The sequence below is a fragment of the Eschrichtius robustus genome, chromosome 21, assembly GCF_028021215.1.
Source record: "Eschrichtius robustus isolate mEscRob2 chromosome 21, mEscRob2.pri, whole genome shotgun sequence".
Taxonomy (NCBI): Eukaryota; Metazoa; Chordata; class Mammalia; order Artiodactyla; family Eschrichtiidae; genus Eschrichtius; species Eschrichtius robustus.
The window spans coordinates 10,886,732-10,898,853 of NC_090844.1; the positions used below are offsets into that span (position 1 = coordinate 10,886,732).

Sequence of the window (12,122 nt, forward strand, 5' to 3'; positions counted from 1 at the left end):
GCAGCGTCACCTCGCGGTCACGTCTGCGTGTCCGCACTGAGGTGTAGTCAGCAGCGTTCCTTTCAGGTATACAGTGTGGCGAGTCCAAACTTTTATATTGTACACCACTTACAGTTACTATGAAGCATCGCCTGTGTTCTCTGTGTTGTACAGTACATTCTTCAAGCTTACTGTATACGTAGTAGCTTGTACCTCTTGATCCCATGCCCCAGTATTACCCCTCCTCCTCCCTCTCCTCACTGGGAGCCACTAGTTCATTCTCTGAGTGTTTTTTGTTCACGAGTTTTATTTTTTACATACATTCTGCATTTAAGTGATACTCATACAGTATGTTTTTCTCTAACTTATTTCATTTAGCAAAGTACTCTCCGTTACATCCATGTGGTTGCAAAATACCCTCCACTACATGCATGTTGAATGAGGTTTGGTTTAATCCATCTCAACCCCCAATTAAGATGGATAACAGATATAGATAATACTATGTTTAGGTTGACAGATGGTGAGATTTGATATAGTACTGACGGGTGCAAGTTTTTGTCATGTTAATCGCATTGAGCCTGCTATTAACGGGATGCACTGAGAGGTGGAATGGGGATAGGCCTGGATTTATGGTTAGGGCTATTGTTGCTGCTGTTGGATTGAATATTTTTGTGATGGTTCATTGGCCGGAGTGCAAGTTAACAATAACTGCTATCATAAGTAGTATTGATGTGGCAGCTTGTGTTAGAAAATATTTAGTGGATGCTTCTATAGCTCATGGGTTAAATTTTTTTATTATAATGGGAATAATGGCTAGTATATTTATTTCAAAGCTGATTCAGATTAATAATCAGTGGGAGCTGGTTATTACAATTACAGTTCAGTTCCTGAGATAATGGTTGTTAAGATGATAATAAAGATGATGGGATTTATTAGTGCAGGAAAGGTATAAACCAACATTTTTGAGGCCCAAGAGCTTATTTAGCTGACCTTATTATACAATATGCCGTAATATGGAAGCATGAAGAATTCTGAACTCTGAAGGGTAGGTTCAGTTTCTGTGATCCTTAAAATAAGAGGATTTAAACCTCTGTTAGTTACTCTGTCAAAGTCTTTTGTCAGACATATTTCTTATGTTTGTGGAGGGATGCTTGATATAATAGGTGATAAGACGTGTCATATGCATAGGGCTAGCGTTAGTGGTAGGAAATTTTTTCAGAGTAAATGTGTTAATCATATCAGAGTCGAGGATAGAATACTCGAATTCATAGGAAGGAGACTGTTAATAGTAGTGTTTTTTTTTAAAATTTATTTTTATTTTATTTATCTTTGGCTGCATTGGGTCTTTGTTGCTGTGCATGGGCTCTCTAGTTGCGGCGAGCAGGGGCTACTCCTCATTGCGGTGCATGGGCTTCTCATCACGGTGGCTTCTCTTGTTGCGGAGCGTGGGCTCTAGAGTGCAGGCTTAGTAGTCGTGGCACATGGGCTCAGTAGTTGTGGCTCACTGGCTCTAGAGTGCAGGCTCAGTAGTTGTGGCTCACGGGCTTAGTTGCTCCGCGGCATGTGGGATCTTCCCGGACCAGGGCTCGAACCCGTGTCCCCTGCATTGGCAGGAGAATTCTTAACCACTGTGCCACCAGGGAAGCCCAGTAGTAGTGTTTTGATGATAAAATTGGTTGTATAGAGTTCTGGTATGTATAGGTTGTGGAATGCTCCTAGGAGTAAGATTGTCGTGAAGATATTTATCATAATAATGTTGGCATATTCTGCTAGGAAAAATATGGTGAATGGGCCTGCTGCATATTCTACGTTGAAACCTGATGCAAGATCAGTTTCTCCTTCTGTCAGGTCAAAGGGGTCTCAATTCGTTTCTGCTAGAATGGAAAGAAATATTATAGCCAGTGGGTTATGATGGGAAAATTAATCATAATTGTTCTTGTGTTGTGATGAGGGTTGAAAGAGTGAAAGATCCATTTATTCGGAGAACCAATAAAAGAATAATTGCTGGCGTTACTTCATATAAAATTGTGCCACTGCTCATAGGGCTCCAATTAGTGTGTATTTTGAGTTGGAAGCCCATCGGCATAATAAAATAGAGTATACAGCTAGGCTTGATATAGCTAGTATAAATAATACTCCCAGGTTTTTATTAATGAAGGGGTAGGGTATGGGTAGGGGGACTCATATGGTTATGGCTAGGATTGGGGCGATGATGAATATGGAGATGGAGGATGTAGCTGGTTGTGGCCGTTCTGTGATGAATAATTTGACTGCATCAGCAATGGGTTGTAATAGGCCGTATGGTCCCACGATATTTGGCCCTTTTCGGAGTTGCATATAACCTAAAATTTTTCGTTCGGTTGGTGGTAGGTGTGCTACGGCTAAAAGAATAGGGATAACAAGCATTAAGTTGTTGATTGTAAACATTTTGCTAGGGAGAGGATTTGAACCTCTGGTCATAAAGGTTTAAGATTTATGCAGTTACCGGGCTCTGCCACCTTAACAAACCCTGGTCTAGGGTGGCTATTTTTTTTTTTTTTTTTTGCGTCCATGTCTTTTTAATATTCCATGTAATGAAATGGGAGTATGCATAAAGCATACTTCTGCGATATACCAAAGCATGATGGTTATTTCCAAGAAAAGCATCGACAGGATTGTTTCAACTGCAGGCTGAATATCTGCTTTTCTCATGGAACACCATTTGGAAATAAGACTAACAGATAAACTGTAGTTATTCAGAATTGGCTTTTGGCAGGTATTTTCTTGAAAATAACACAAGTGAGTCTGTCATTTTGAGAAAGACATATTTGTTGCCAATGATAAAACTTGAGCTTTTAAGCAAATATTAGAATTTTTGAAACATATCTGCCACAGTGAGATTGACAATTTCCCAAAGTTTAGAGATTTTTCAGATGAGATTGGTGGTGGTGTTAACAAATGTTATATTTTTTGATATTGTATATTCAAATGTGTCAATATGTAGTAGATCTGCCTAATTCACTAAACCAATATTTTCCAAACAACCAAGGACGAAGGCATAAAACTACAAAATCATGCATGGGTAAAAGGTACATTCAAAGTGCAATACAGACCAATGGATTTTAATGTAACCAAATACAAAAAGTTCATTGTTATAATTTCAGATTCCACATTTCACTAACCTTTAAGAAACTACTTGCTGAGCTTTGGTGCATTATTAAAGTAGACTATACATGATTTTTGGAAAAGATACTTAGGGTGGCTATTTTGTATTTGTTGATTAAGTTAAGATTATATCATTAATTATTTGAAGGTGCTTATGTGAAGTGGGTCTTATTTCTCTTGTACTTTCATACTGGGAGAAATATATAATAGAAACTGACCTGGATTACTCCGCTCTGAATTCAGATCACGTAGAACTTTTTTTTTTTTAACATCTTTATTGGAGTATAATTGCTTTACAATGGTGTGTTAGTTTCTGCTGTATAACAAAGTGAATCAGCTATACATATACATATATCCCCATATCCCCTCCCTCTTGTGTCTCCCTCCCACCCTCCCTATCCCACCCCTCTAGGTGGTCACAAAGCACCAAGCTGATCTCCCTGTGCTATGCGGCTGCTTCCCACTAGCTATCTATTTTACATTTGGTAGTGTATATATGTCCATGCCACTCTCTCACTTCCCCTTCCCCCTCCCCGTGTCCTCACGTCCACTCTCTACGTCTGCGTCTTTATTCCTGTCCTGCCCCTGGGTTCTTCAGAACCACCTGATCGAGGTCGTAAACCCAGCTGTCGATATGAACTCTAGGATAGGATTGTGCTGTTATTCCTAGGATAACTTGTTCCGTTGATCAGTTTTTGGATCAATAAGGGATACTATGTTTTGACTAGTAAGTCTAGATTTTAATCACTTGGAGGCTTTTTTATTCTCCGACGTCACCCCAACCAAAATTGTTGACTCGTGAAATTTTGTTATCCCTTGGTGGTTTAATTATATATTTTTGGATTAACTAATTAAAGCTCCATAGGGTCTTATTTTGTTACTCCTGCCTTTTTATGGGAAGGTCAATTTCACTGATTAAAAGTAAGAGACAGTAAAACCCTCGTGTGGCCATTCATACAAGTCCTTATTTAGAGAACAAGTGATTATGCTACTTTGCACGGTCAGGAAACCGTGGCCGTTTAACAGTTGTCACTGGGCAGGCAGTGCCTCTAATACTAGTTATGCTGGAAGTGATGTTTTTGGTAAACAGGCGGGGTTTGTGTTTGCCGAGTTCCTTTTCCTTTTTTTAATCTTTCCTTGGGTGCACGCCTGTGTTATATTAACAGTGCATTTAATAAATAATTTAGTGTTGAGTTGTATTTATTTACTGTTAATTATCAGCATATTATTAGTTACTGATGTAAACTTATGCAAGGAGAAATATTTCTTGTTACTCATATTAACAGTATTGCTTCTATAACTTAATAGATTGGTCCAGTAGTAAGACTAGGAGTTGATTTGTTTATTGTTGGTATTGGGATATATTTATTGTTGAGCTTGAGTGCCTTCTTAATTGGTGGCTGCTTTTATGCCAGCTGTGGTGGTGTTTGTTTTTTACTCTCTAGTTATGGTCGTATCCATTTTTAAAAAGCTGTACCTTTTTAGACTAACATTTAAAAATACATTAAAACTTAAAACGGTTTTTAGTACTTTTTAAGGTTGAATTGAAATTCTTTTTCTGGACAACCAGCTGTCACCAGGCTCGTTAGGCTTGTTATCTCTACTTACGAATCTTCTCACTATTTTGCCACATAGATGAGTTTGTTCTAATAAACTGTTCATAAGTAGCTCGTTTGGTTTTGGGTTATTTAAGTTCTCTTTGTTAAATTTTTGCTAGTTAAATCATTATGCAAAAGGTACAAGGGGTAAACTTTGCTTTTTATTACTTTTAGTATTTCATCATTCCCTTACGGTACTTCCTCTATAGCGCCAGAGGGTAATTTAAATTCTATCTCCTATACTTTAAATGTTGAGAGAATGCTTAATCCGCTTATGCTAATATAACGGGAGGGGTGTTGGGCTAGCTTTAGTTCAAGGCATTCATGGGATATGAAATCTCCTGGGTGGAGAGTAGGTGCTTTATTTAAGCTATGCTTTGATTTATCCAAGCACACTTTCCAGCATGCTTACCTTATGACCTGTCTCCTTGCATATGATTAGTATTTGCTAATAGATTATAGGAAATCATCATTATACTTGAGTAGGATGACGGGTGGTGTGTGCGTGCTTCACGGCCTTATTCAACTAAGCACTCTATTCTTAATTTACTACTAAATCCTCCTTTGGTTTTTAGATTTCATAAAAAGTTTCGTGTGGCGAAAATATGTTCTTGATACAGAAAATGTAGCCCATTTCTTCCCACCCCATAGGTTACAACTTGACCTAACGTTTTTATGTATAATAGTTATGCTTACTTGTATGACTTTTTAGGGTTCGCTGAAGATGGCGGTATATAGACTGAACTAGCAAGGGCTGGTGAGGTTTATCGGGGTTCACCGATTATAGAAGAGGCTCCTCTAGAGGGGTGTGAAGCAGCACCAAGTCCTTCGAGTTTAAGCTGTTGCCAGTAGTACTTTGGCGAATAATTTTATTCTTGTAATTATTTGGGTTTAGGGCTAAGCATAGTGGGGTATCGAATCCCAGTTTGGGTCTTCGCTGCTGTGTAATCAGGAAATACTAAAGTCATTTTCGTTGTCTGCTTTCATTTTAGTTATGGCTTAATTAAAACTTAATTTTATTCTGCATTACTCTTTAACACACTTTATGCCATATTTCTATTAATTTGAGTTAATCGTGTGACCCTGGTGGCTAGCATGAAATTTACCAACCCTAGTTAATATAACTTAGTCGAACTTTCATTTGTAGCTTAATTTTTATCATTGCTGTTTCCTGTGGGTGTGGTTGAGCAAGGTATTGTGAGCTGCTGGTGCGGCGTGCTTGATGCCTGCCTCTTTAAATCTCAGTGATCGAGAGGGCATTCTCACCGGGGCGTGGATGCTTGCATGTGTAATTTTATTAAAAACTTAGTATAACGGCTGGGACCAAACCTATGTGTTTATGGAGTTAATGAACTCATTTAGGCATTTTCAGTGCCTTGCTTTCGGGTTTAAGCTACATTAACAAGTTGATGTATGTGATGGATCAATATTTACATGATTATTTTATGCGGCTTATGTCAGATTTAGTACTAAAATTTTGATAAAAATGGTCGATAGATCTAGGGAGATGTCTGTTTATACAAGTGGTGAGTATCTAAGTAGTTTATTGGTACTGTTAAGGACAGGTTGGCCCTGGCCATCGCCCTCTACAAGGAGGAAATCCCGTGCTGCAGCAGCTGCTCGCTTTCAGCACCCCTGAAAGGAGTTCAGGGTGGAGAGCTGAAACCTGGCTCTCTGTGCTGGGAAAACTGGCAGAACAGGTCTTCAGATAGTTAGTATTTTCAGGAGCCCATTTTATGAGCCCAATTCTTGTATCTCTTTATATCTAGAAAAGCACTAAAATCCTTCACGGCGACGCCTGCTCTTCGTGACTAGCAGTAACCTGCACAAGACTAGCAGAAACCTTCAGTAAAAAATATGTGCTTGATTGCATATATTCCCCCTGCACCAGAATCACATCTATACTGACCTTCCCCCTGCCTCTTTGGGGCAGTTTCTCAGAGCTATCTGGGATGTTGTCTCCCGAGCTGCAGTCCTCATTTTGCCCCAAATAAAACTTAACTCGCAACTCTCATGTTGTGCATTTTTTTTTTAAGTCAACAGTGCGATTGGGTTATTTTCTCGTCTGTTTAATTTTGGGTAGGTGATTAAACTCTGTACTTGCACACTTGCGTGTAATCATGTCCTGTAACCATTGACTGAACTTACGGTTGATGATGATGGTAAATGATGTTCAATTAAAGTCCAGTTACAATTTATTTGAGTTAAGGCCTCAGATGGCCATAGCTGAGTCCAAGCATCCCTTAAAAGTTAAAAAATACCAATGCATGACACCACAGTTATGTGTGAGCATGGGCTGATTAGTCAAGTCATTAGTCCATCAAGACGTCTTGTTTAAGAGGAAAGAATGGGCGATTTTAGGTGAGATGGTCCTGAAATAAGAACCAGACGTCTGATAAAGTTCACCAATAGAAACCCGCACAGATCATGGGCCCGGAGCGAGAAGAGGGACACCTGCCAAGTGGGTCGATGGCCTCACTCGGCCTGGTGATTAAGCTCGTGATCTATTGGATATGATATGCATGTTGACCTGAATTGATTTGACTTAATGTGCTGTGTACGATTAACAATGTATATGTTCTATGTAATATCAATAATAGCATGCTTATAAGCACGGGGTAAATAATGTATGATTATACCTAAAATGTATTACTTATGTATGTATCGATATGGTGATGCAGATATGCACGAAGTACACCCTAGTTTATTGTAAAATGAGGTCATTTTAATACTGAAATGGTACTCAATAATTTTGTAAATGTCTCATGATAAAAAGTTTCAGGGAATAGCGTAAGTAGAATTTCAGCTTTGGGTGCTGATGGTGGAGCTGGAGCTGCTTCCTCGAGTCTTAGGGAGATGCGTTGTTCTCCTTCTCTGGTTTATAAGACCAGGATGATGTATCTTCCATGAAGACTCTTCATTTCAGGAGATTATTTTCAACAGTACTGGTTACTGGCATTAGCACTAGGATTAGAAAGAAGTATAAAATAGATGCTAGTTGTCCAATGATAACGAAAGGATGCTCTACATGTTGTCCTCCAATTCATGTTAGTGTTAATAGGTCTGCCACTAGGATTCAGAACAGACATTGGCTAAGGGGTCAGAATATTATGCTTCATTGCTTGGATGTGTGGAGCTTTGGGATAAATGCTAGGATTATGATCAAAAAGATTAGGGCTAGTGTTCCTCCTAGTTTATTGGGGATTGATTGTAGGATTGTGTATGCAAATAGGAAGTACATTCTTGTTTAATGTGAGGTGGTATATTGAGAGGATTTGCTGGGGTGTAGTTGTTGGGGTCTCCCAGTAAGTCCGTTGAGAATAAGACTAATGCCATCAATGCTAGAACTAGTAATACAGCACCTAAAATGTCTTTAATTGTATAGTAGGGGTGACATGGAATTTTGTCTATGTCAGATGGGATTCCTTTGGGGTTATTAGGTCCTGTTTCGTGAAGGAATAGTAGGTGGACGGCTGCTAGCGCTGCAGTGATGAATGGGAGAATGAAATGGAGTGTGAAGAATTGTGTAAAGAGTTGCTTTGTCTACCGAGAAGCCGCCTCAGACCCATTCGACAAGGTTTGTACCGATGTACGGGATTGCTGAGAGGAGGCTAGTCATATCTGTTGCTCCTCAAAATGGGATTTGTCCTCAGGGTAATACATAGCCTATGAATGCTGTGGCTATAACTGTAAATAGGATAATTCCGATGTTTCATGTTTCTAGAAAAGCACAGGACCCATGATGTAGCCCACGTCCTACATGAATAAGTAGGCAAATAAAGAATACGGAAGCTCCGTTTGCATGTACATACCGAATGATTCATCTATGATTTACGGCAGATGGGTGTCACTGATCAGAAAGCAGTTATTGTGTCTGATGTGATGTATTGCTAGGAACAAGCCTGTTAAGATTTGTAAAATCAAAGTTTCCCCCAACAGGGAGCCAAAATGTCATCATGATGAAATGTTTGATGAGGCTGGAATATCAATGAATGCACTGTTGATGATTTTTATTAATGGGTGTGATTTTCGGATGTTGGTCACTAGTGTTCTTATAGTTGAACTAACAACGATGATTTTTCATGTCATTGGCCATGGTTAGATTGCATGTAAGAATAATGATACACTGCATTTATTTTGAGTCCTTTGTGGTTTTGTGGGGTTTTCTCCAAAACCTTCCCCTGTCTGTGGAGGTCTTGGACTGATTGTGGGTGGTGGTGCTGGTTGTGGGATTGTGTTGACTTTTGGTGGTTCATTTTTAGATTTAATGGTGTTTTCTTTTTTAAAAAAAGCAGGAAAGTAGGATGTATTGGTGGGCCCGAGTAAGGAGGGGACGGCGCCAAGGCCCTCCTGAGCTCAGGGCCCGCCACATGTCCAGGGGCCACGACTAGGGCTGTATTTTACCCCACAGCCATCCGGGATGAGCCGCTTTTCTGCCACCATGTCGTCAAATTCATCCGCCTTAAACTTCGTAAGTCCCCACTTTGTGGAGACGTAGATCTTCTGGAGGCCAGAGCACTTGGACTTGGCCCTGCAGAGGGCCGCAGTCACGTGCTCCTCGTCCTGCAGCTTGGTGTGGATGGACATGATGACTTGGCCATCGTGGCCCCTGGCCCCTGTGCTCTGGAGCTCTCCAAAGGCACCTCGCATACCTGTCTGCAGCCTAGATTGGGGACAGCATGCCGGTCACGAGTGTCCACTGGAAAGGGCCGAATCCAGCGTCCCTGAGGGCAACCCCTACGGGCAACAGGCTGCATGTACCACCGAGGAGGCTGCTGTCTGCAGCCACTGCACACCGGGCCCCCACGGGGGATGGAACACGGTTGGCTTAACTGGCTGCGAACTAATGGCCTGTTTGATTGATTTAGGGGGGATGTTGGTAGTGTTTGGGAATACAGCAGCTATAGCTACTGAACAGTACCCGGAAGTTTGGGTTCCTAATGAGACTGTCTTGGGTATATTTCTTTCAGGCTTAATAACAGAGTTTTCAGGGGTGTTTTACGTTTTAAAAGATGAGGAGGTAGAAACTGTACTTAAGTTTAGTGGGCCAGGGGATTGGGTAACTTACGACACAGGTGGTGACTCTGGTTTTCTAGGGAAGAGGTTGTGGGAATTGCAGCGTTGTACAGCGGCGCTTCTTGACTGGCGATTGTTACTAGTTGATCACTGCTCATTGGCGGTGTGGTTGTTATAGAGGTTACTCGTAACTTAGAATCGTGCTCAGGGCGAGGGTAATGAAGAGTGAGAGGGGATGTAGCTTGATTAGGCCTTTTTGTTCTGATCCTAATGTAGATAATTTTATTCGAATAAGGGAGGTGGTTTTTGGTAAAATGCTTTCTAGGCCAATTAAGTCTCGGAGAGAAGATGCTGATTTTTGGCTTGTTGACGGGTTTCAGTAGGGTGGAAGACGGTGTGTGGGAGTGGGAAAGTGTCCTGAGGGGTTGGAAAACTTGTGAGATGTCTGAGAAATACTTACATTTTAAGTTTTGAGAAGTAAGCTTAAGTTCGAGGGCTAGAGTCAAGCCGAGGATAGTTACAGCAAGGGCCGCTGTGTTACGCAGTAGGGTGTAGGTCTTTGAGGGGCTGTTACTGGAGGCGTATTGTTGGAGACGATAAACCCGGCGAAATGCTCCCAGTTAATAAGAGTTTGATAGTAATTGATTAGGAATGGGTTACTTTCACTCATGAAAGTTAAGGTGGGAAAGCGAGGTTGTCCTAATAATGCAAAGAAGATAATGTGAGTACTGTGAACAGCTGTGAGGGATGTGGTGATTAGGGTTATTAGCAGGGCTCAGGCGTTGGTATAAGACGTATTAGCAGTCTTGATAATTAGGTCTTTAGAATAAAATCCAGTACAGAAAGGTACTCCTGTTGGGGCTAGGCTTCCGATAATGAGGGCTGTTGTCGTAAAGGGTATTGCTTTGATTAGGCCCCCTATTTTTCGGATGTCTTGTTCATCCTTTAGGCTGTGAATAGTAGACCCAGAGCATATAAATAATATGGCCTTAAAACAGGTGTGTGTGCAGATGTGGAGGAATGCTAGATAAGGCTGGTTAATACCGGTTGTTGCCATTACAAAGCCTAACTGGCTTGAAGTGGAGAAAGCAACAATTTTTTTAATATCATTTTGGGTAAGAGCACATATTGCTGTAAATAATGTAGTACTAGCCCCTAAGCATAGTGTTATTGTCTGAATAAGCTCATTATTTTCTGTTAAAGGGTAGAAGCGGATGAGTAGGAAAATACCTGCTACAACTGTTGTGCTTGAGGGGAGGAAGGCTGAAACAGGGGTAGCACCTTCTATATTGCTGAGGGGAGTCAAGGGTGGAGACCAATTTGGGTGGATTTTACAGCTGCGGCTAGTACAAGTCCTATTAAAGGTAGGTTTGAGTGGCTTAGGTCAAGTATGAAGATTTGTTGCAGATCTCACACATGTAAATTAAACAGAAATCATGCTATTGATATAATAAATTCAGTGTCTCCAATACGGTTACACAGAATTGCTTGAAGAGCTGCTGTATTTATGTCTGCTCGTCTGTACCATCATCTGATAAGCTTGTTAGTGTACAGAAATACAACAGGTTTCTGTATATAAACTTGGTATCCTGCAACCTTACCAAATTCATTGAGCTCTAGTAGTTTTCTAGTGGCGTCTTTAGGATTTTCTATATGTGGTATCATGCCACCTGGAAACATGACAGTTTTATTTCTTCCCCAGTTTGGATCCCTTTTATTGCTTTTTCTTTGATTGCTGTGGCTAGGACTTCCAAAACTATAATAAGTGGCGAGAGTGGACATCCTTGTCTTATTCCTGATCTTAGAAGAAATGTTTCAGCTTTTCACCATTGAGTATGATGTTAGCTGTGGGCTTATTTATATGGCCTTTATGTTAAGGTTTCCTCTATACCCACTTTGAGGTTTTATCATAAATGGCTGTTGAGTTTTGTCAAAAGCTTTTCTGCATCTATTGAGATGATAATATGGGTTTAATTCAATTTGTTAATGTAGTGTATCACATTGATTTGTGGATATTGAACCATCCTTGTATCCCTGCTTGATCATGATGTATGATCTTTTTAATGTATTCCTGGATTCAGCTGCTAATTCACTGAGGATTTTTGCATATATGTTCATCAGTGTTACTGGCCTGTGACTTTCTTTTTTCCTTGATTTATCTGGTTTTGGTATCAGGGTGACGGTGGCTTCATAGAATGAGTTCAGAAGTGTTCCTTCCTCTGCAGTTTTTTGGAATGATTTCAGAAGGGTAGGTATTAACTCTTCTCTGAAAGTCCAGTGGAATTCACCTGTGAAGCCATCTGGTCCTGGACTTTTGTTTGTTGGGAGTTTTTAAATTACTCATTCAATTTCGGCACTGGTAATTGGTCTGTTCATACCTTCTGT

The 12,122-nt window shown here is 40.4% G+C and overlaps 1 non-coding gene across 1 annotated transcript; it reads right to left on the reverse strand.

The window, feature by feature from the left end:
• Positions 1-9,428: 9,428 nt before the first annotated feature.
• Positions 9,429-9,563, reverse strand: LOC137756131 (small nucleolar RNA SNORA70). Its single transcript, XR_011072187.1, has one exon. It is a non-coding gene; the product is annotated as a small nucleolar RNA SNORA70 (small nucleolar RNA).
• Positions 9,564-12,122: the final 2,559 nt, after the last annotated feature.